This window comes from Myodes glareolus, chromosome 19 (genome assembly GCF_982192425.1).
Source record: "Myodes glareolus chromosome 19, mMyoGla1.1, whole genome shotgun sequence".
In the NCBI taxonomy this organism is placed as follows: domain Eukaryota; kingdom Metazoa; phylum Chordata; class Mammalia; order Rodentia; family Cricetidae; genus Myodes; species Myodes glareolus.
Window position 1 is genome coordinate 30798146 of NC_142044.1, and position 6916 is coordinate 30805061.

Below are 6916 nucleotides of genomic sequence, written 5' to 3' on the forward strand. Positions count from 1 at the left end.
TTTCAAAGAGAAATTATTTATTAAGTGTAACATGAGGGCCGGCTTGTTGGGGTCTCTGTCCCGCCCGGTACCCCAACAAGCCGGCAGACCCCAAAGAAAAACACACAGAGGACTCCATAAGATTATAAACTGATTGGCCCATTAGCTCAGGCTACTTATTAGCTCTTATAACTTATGTTAGCCCATTATTTTGACAGAATACAGACAGTTCTCCCGCACCAATTAAGTGGGAAGAAAAGTTTAAGTGGCTGCTTTCTGACTCAGGCAGAAAACAGCAGCAAATGACCTTGCAGGACTGCCTCTGGATAGAGGGGCAACAGACATGGCACACAGACAAATAACGGTTTATAAAGGTAAAGGGGGAAGCCCTGTGTTAGGAGGAGGTGTTTAATTTTAATTGGACATGTTCATTAAGTGAGCTAAAAGGGGCTTTTGATTACTGATGACTTTGGTAATCAGCTTCAGGAGGAGATAGTGGTCAAATAAGGGAATAAATCTTGGTGGCTAGCTTTAGGAATGTAATCTAGTGCTTTTTAGCAAAGCAGAGAAAATTGGGAGAAGGGCAAGGCCCCAAGAGCCACACGCTCAAGTGGGCTAGTGTGCTTCACCCATGCAATTCAGGGAATTGCATAGGTTGAAGGTCTGCTTTGCTGTGTTTGGGGACTGCTGTGTGACAAAATTTTTCCTGGGAAGACATCACACACACATACACCTACCCACCCCAGATAGAGAACACAAGACAGGCCAAGGTACTAATACCACCAAAGTCCAACCAATAAGTTATATTGGGGTTACTTAGAGGTGTATGGGTGAGGGATTTCTTATAGGAGCAGAAATGATTCTAACAGCTGCATCCCCAAAACCCACGCCAGCATGGGTGACAGCTCACAAAGGCTGCGAACCTGAAGTACACTGCACAGCCTGCCAGCAAGCAGCTCAGTAGGTTGGAGACTGTCCTTTCCTGTGACCCTGTGACCTCTACAGCCACAAATACTTGACTGTCTTGATTTCTTGCCTGTTGTATATCTTTGCCTTTCACAGTTATCTACAGACACACCTTAACTTGGTTGCAGCAAATCTGTCCTAAGTTAAAAGCATTGCAATTAGGAAAAGTATTTAATAATCCAAACTTTCATATTCCCTAGCTTAGCATTACTATTTCTCCAGCCTACTCCCTCCACCCAGTGTGTGTGTGTGTGTGTGTGTGTGTGTGTGTGAGTGTGTGTGTGTGGTATCTGTAGCTGTGTACGTGGGTATGTGGCTGTGTAGGCAGTTGTACAGACAGCAGTCTGAGGTCAGCATTGACTCTCCATCTTACCTTCTGAGATAGGTTCTCTCGTTGAACAAATAAAACCGCTTGATTTCTGGCTTCATTGCCAAAGTCTAACTATGAATTTGGGTTCATGTTCCTAGACTTTCTGAAATCCAGCAGACACACCTTGTCCCTCTGGAAGTATGTCTTCTCCTATGGGGCTCCCTCTAGCAGAACAACCCTATTTTGCTGTTGCCCATATGAGCCAGTATTACCCTCCAGTGTCTCCATCTGGCTTTTGGAGTTTGGAACCCTGGGAGCAAAGTATGGAATTCAGGGTGATGGTCTTCAAGAGATCCAGCAGCCTTCATGTTCCTTAGAGATCTTCCTACCCCCGGGGTGTCAGCTCGGGCTGAATATGGGCAGAGTTCTGGAACCCTACAGGTCATATCTGAACTTCCTCGGTATGATTTATTTCCATGTGGTCTATGAGTGACATACATGTACACATTAGTCTAATGACTTCCTCTAACAGAAATGGAAAACCGAGGCTCAGAACGCAGCTGAAGGAGGTTGCTGTGAGGTGGAGCTTATACAGTTTCTCAGTTATCCTCCTGAAGTTCTACCAGGCACGTGACTTTCCTTGTTCAATCACCAGAGAACTCCCATTTCAGATGGAATGACAGTGTAAAATAGGCTCTTGTTATGGAACACCCTCTTCATCTGCCCAGGACTCCTGGGTTACTGGACAAGCTGTCCTGCCCTTCTTCCAAAGAAGCTGTCGATTCTGAGTCAAGGCCACAGATTCTAACGAAAAGCGCGACTGTGGGGCATGAGTCACGTTAGTCCATGGATGCCTTTGCATGCAATTCCTCTTTCAGAGTGCTCGCCCTTGCCATGGGTGTGAGGCGCTCCTTCCTGTTCTGAAACACGGTCAGGGGCTCTCGCCACAGAGCTGCTCTCAACGCGTAGCCTGCAGTGCAGAGCGTTCTGTCTGTCAGGGCATTCTGTCTGTCAGAGGTGTCACCCACTCTGGGTTCACCAGGTACTTCTGCTGCTCCCGCATCACCAGCCGCTGCCTCCTCTTCCAGTCTCTCCTCTCAGATCAATTTCGTCCCCTATGTCAAGGGCTCCGCCCACCTTAGGCTGTTCCTGAACTCAGACTAGGCTTTCTTTTCAGGACAGACATTCTCAGGAATCTTGGTGCTCCCTAAAAACGTCTTCTATCACCTCAATCCCTTCACTTTTAAATTTGTCACTTTTTTTATTTTTTGAGAATTAATTTCAAGTATGTGTACATATTTGTGTCATTTCTCCTCTTCCTCTCCTCCCTCCAACTCCTCCCACGTTCTCTCCACCACTCAATTCACAGGCGCAGGTAGGTACGTAGGTACGTGTGCATGCATGTGTTTGGAACGGACTGTATAGGGTTAAATAGCCTATCGGCTCCCCACAGGGAAGACTGCTTCTCCCTCTTTCCAACAACCATTAATTACCCATAGTTGTTCAGCTAGGGGTAGGAGCTCATGAGTCTTCTCTCACCCACACTGGCATGTCAACTGATCTGGTCGTTATTCATGTCTGGTGTAGGTAACTATACCGCTGAGGTTTCAGGTGTCGCTGTCCTGGCATTTCTAGGAGACATTCTCACAGCACACAATCTTTCTGCCCTCTCCTCTGGCTACTCTCCGAATCTTAGGTGGAGGAGTTACATTGTGTGTGGATGGATCAATGAGAGCTAGGCACTCCACAGTCGGTTCTCTGTATTTTCACCATGTGTGGCTTCCCCTAACGGTTCCGTCTGTGGCAAAAAGAAGCAAAAGGTGTGGCAAAAAGGTCAGGGTAAGAGCTATCCTTTTCTGGGGATGTAAGGTTATGTATGTAGAATGGAGTTAGGGATTACACTGGTGTAGGGAAGTGGCAGTAGATGGTTCTCCTCGGAGCTGAACTGTGTCACAAAGCCCTCAGCACCCACAAAGGCTTATAATCAATCATATCCAAACGCTGCAGGGAGCTGGCCTTCATCTTGGTAGGAGGAAAAAAAAATGCTAAGACAGGCAGGCGTCTTGCCAGGCCCCACAGGGAGGCAGCAGCAAAAGCTACCCCAGAATTAGGTTGACAATTCAAAGGAGCTACCATTGACCCCAGTCTTGCATATCAACTACCTCCTTGGTGGGAGGGGCATGTTCTCCATAGAGGGCACGGCACGGCACAGGCGGAGTACGACAGAACCCTGTGTGTTCGGGGGAAGACTGCCAGCTTAAGGGTGCTGGCATGTAGCTATGCCCTGGACAGAGAGACATTTTCTAACTGAGAGAGAACAAGCTCTTGCAGCTGCTCGGTGGAAGGCGGCAGGAAAGGGGGAGGGCAGCCTGGTAACCCAATCCTCTTAGCAGATCAGCCAGCTCGGGGGCCACCTCCACCTCTCTGTCCGGGAGTCTGCGGCAGCTCAGCAGTCAGGTCGTGGGAAACACACCTGCCGTTTGTTCTCTGCTCAGCTCGGGCTGGCAGAAGTGAGGTCACATGGGTGCAAGTGTCTGCTTGTCACCTGCTCCTACCGATGCTGGATTAGGATGGGCTCTCGGACTTTTGAGCCTTCTATACAACCCCATGTGGCTTGGGCTCTGATGATCATTCTGAGTTAGAATTTGGAAAGACTTTAGAGCAGGCTTTTGAGGTGTTGTTTATTTCTGTTTTATTTTTAACCGAGGCCCATGGCTGGAGGAATATGTGAGCATCTCAAAAACTATGAACGAAATCTTGCTTCTATGGGTGTTTTCTGAGGAAAAGGCTCCCACGCTTTCCTCTGAGCCACAAAGCACATGTAACCCTTTATACCAGAGCAATTGCCGAACAACTCTCTCCCACAAAGAGTTCTGGTGTCTTTTTCCAAAGGACACCATGCAGGGAAAAGCGGTCAATCTGGGTCAGCAGGCCAAGACTCACTTAAAAACAAACAAGACCTACTGTGGGCTGCAACTTAAGATAGAACAAAGTTTTGATCCTTGACAGAACTGGAATATTTAATTTAGCTATTATGATAAGGGATTATGATTGAATTTTCTCAAGCATTCAGTGTGTGTGTGTGTGTGTGTGTGTGTGTGTGTGTGTGTTCTGATTTTTATTATCCCTTTTATTTACCAATGGTTTTTCTCTAGTCATTGAGTCTGTAAATGAAATACTGAGAAACAGGGTAACCTGAGGAGTTATTATAATGTGAAATCAATAAATCACTCACAGCACCTCTGGTGGCGATTAAACGCGTATTGTGCCATTCCTGTTAGGACCTCAAGAAGGAAGAATATATTTTTTCCACATAATCTATGATTATGCCAAATAAAGCACAAGTCTGGATCCTTAAAAGTAAAACTAAAAGTGTGCCTAATGTTACTGAAAAGGATACATGTTAGTCCCTGCCTGAGAAACACACTTTATGACCATTCCAGGAGTCCATTCATTCTAAATAGGCCATCAGGCAAGATCAGGACCTGGTCACCTATCTTACAAAGAAACTGGAATCCCAGGCATTTTAAAACAAGGTAGAGGAGAGGAGATTGAGGTCCATCAGATCCCAAATGTTGAAACTGAAGTTATGGGAAAGGCTGTCATGTGATTGGAATCTTGGGGAGAAGAAGGGCTCATGAGCTCTCTGGAAGGCTTTATAGTTCCTTGTGTTTTTCCCCATACATTCACAAAGCAATGATGCTCTTTCCAAGTTGTACAGGTCTCCTATTGGTCATCATATCCACTCTGCTTCAATGAAGAAGTGGGTCTGCTCCTCCCTGTTCTAGAGACAGCAGCATCTTTTGTGCTGTACCAGCCTCGTTCCTGAGACACGATGGTGAAGCCCATAGTGAACAGATTTGATTGTATTGAATGCCTGGTTGCCACGGCTGCCTTCAATTCTGGCAAAGTGGACATCGTTGCCAGCCATCAGCGACCCCTTCACTGACCTCAACTACATAGCCTACATATTCCAGTATGACTCCACCCAGGAGGAGTTCAAAGGCACAGTTAAGGCTGAGAATGGGAAGCTTGTCATCAACAGGAAGGTCATCACCGTCTTTCAGGAGCAAGATCCCGCCAACATCAAATGGGATGATGCCGGTGCAGAGTATGTTGTGGAGTCAACCGGTGTCTTCACCACCATGGAGAAGGCTGGGGCCCACTTGAAGGGTTGGGTCAAAAAGGTCATCATTGCTGCGCCTTCTGCGGATGCTCCCATGTTTGTGATGGGTGTGAACCGTGACAAGTAGGACAATTCCCTCAAGATTGTCAGCAATGCTTCCTGCACCACCAACTGCTTATCCCCCATGGTCAAGGTCATCCATGACAACTGTGGCATTGTGGAAGGACTCATAACCACAGTCCATGCCATCACAGCTACCCAGAAGACTGTGGATAACCCCTCTGGGAAACTGGGGCATGGTGGCCGTGGTGCTACCCAGAACATCATCCCTGCATCCACTGGTGCTTCCAAGGTTGTGGGCAAAGTCATCCCAGAGCTGAATGGGAAGCTCACGGGCATGGCCTTCTGTGTTCCTACCCCCCAATGTGTACATCATGGATCTGACATGCCGCCTGGAGAAAGCTGCCGAGTATGAAGACATCAAGAAGGTGGTGAAGCAGGCATCCGAGGGCCCACTAAAGGGCATTCAGGGCTACACTGAGAACTAGGGTGTCTCCTGTAACTTTAATAGTGATGCCCACTCTTCCCCCTTTGATGCTGGGGCTGGCATTTCTCTCAAGGACAACTTTTAAAGATCATTTCCTGTTACGACAATGAGTTCGGCTACAGCAACAGAGTGGTGGACCTCATGGCCTACATGGCCTCCAAGGAGTAAGAGCCCGCCCTGGACCACCCATCCCAGCAAAGACACAGCAAGAGAGAGGCCTTCGACTGCTGAACAGTCCCTGTCCTAACTCAGACCTTGACACTGAGCATCTTCCTCACAGTTTCCATCCCAGACCTCCAAAATAACAGGAGGGGCTTAGAGAGCCCTACTCTTGAGTACCATCAATATAGTTCACTGCACCCATAAAAAAAGAAAAAAAAAACCAGTGGTCAGACATCACCTGAAGGGAACGGTTATGTGACCTAATGAATAGATCAATCCTTTGGTTGATTATTGGTTGCTTATTGTGGGGTGATGTAGACAGTTAGGAAAGAGGTAGGAGGTCAGTACAGGAGTATGTGTGAAGGATTTCCAGTCCCTTCTTTCTGTCTCTGTGTTTGGGATTATGCAAGGCAAGCAGGTTTGCTCCACCGCATGCTCCCAACCATGATAGTTTAGCTTTGCTTCAGATCCACAGGACTGGAGCAAGCCAGCCATGGGCTGAGATATGAACCCAAATAAATCCTCCCTCCCTTTTGACAGGTGTTTTGTCACAGTGACAGAAAATTGACTAAGAGGACACATAAATCCTTGAGGGACACACTCCAGCTACACCAAGCATGAGACAATTAGGAAACACTGGGTCTGATGGGATTATAGATGGAGGCAAACTATAGTCGAACTTCTGCCGCCAGACTCCCAGTTCATCTGACTGTGGACTCCCAGTTCATCTGACTGCAGACTGTTCTCGTCCCTGCCTACAGTTTGTTCTACCAATAGAGCCAACTCCGCCTTGATATCTGGGAAAGAAGAGGAGTGTATGTCCTCC

The 6916-nt window shown here is 47.4% G+C and overlaps 1 pseudogene; it reads left to right on the forward strand.

The window, feature by feature from the left end:
* Positions 1-5090: 5090 nt before the first annotated feature.
* On the forward strand, positions 5091-6104 carry LOC125415089 (glyceraldehyde-3-phosphate dehydrogenase pseudogene; annotated as a pseudogene).
* Positions 6105-6916: the final 812 nt, after the last annotated feature.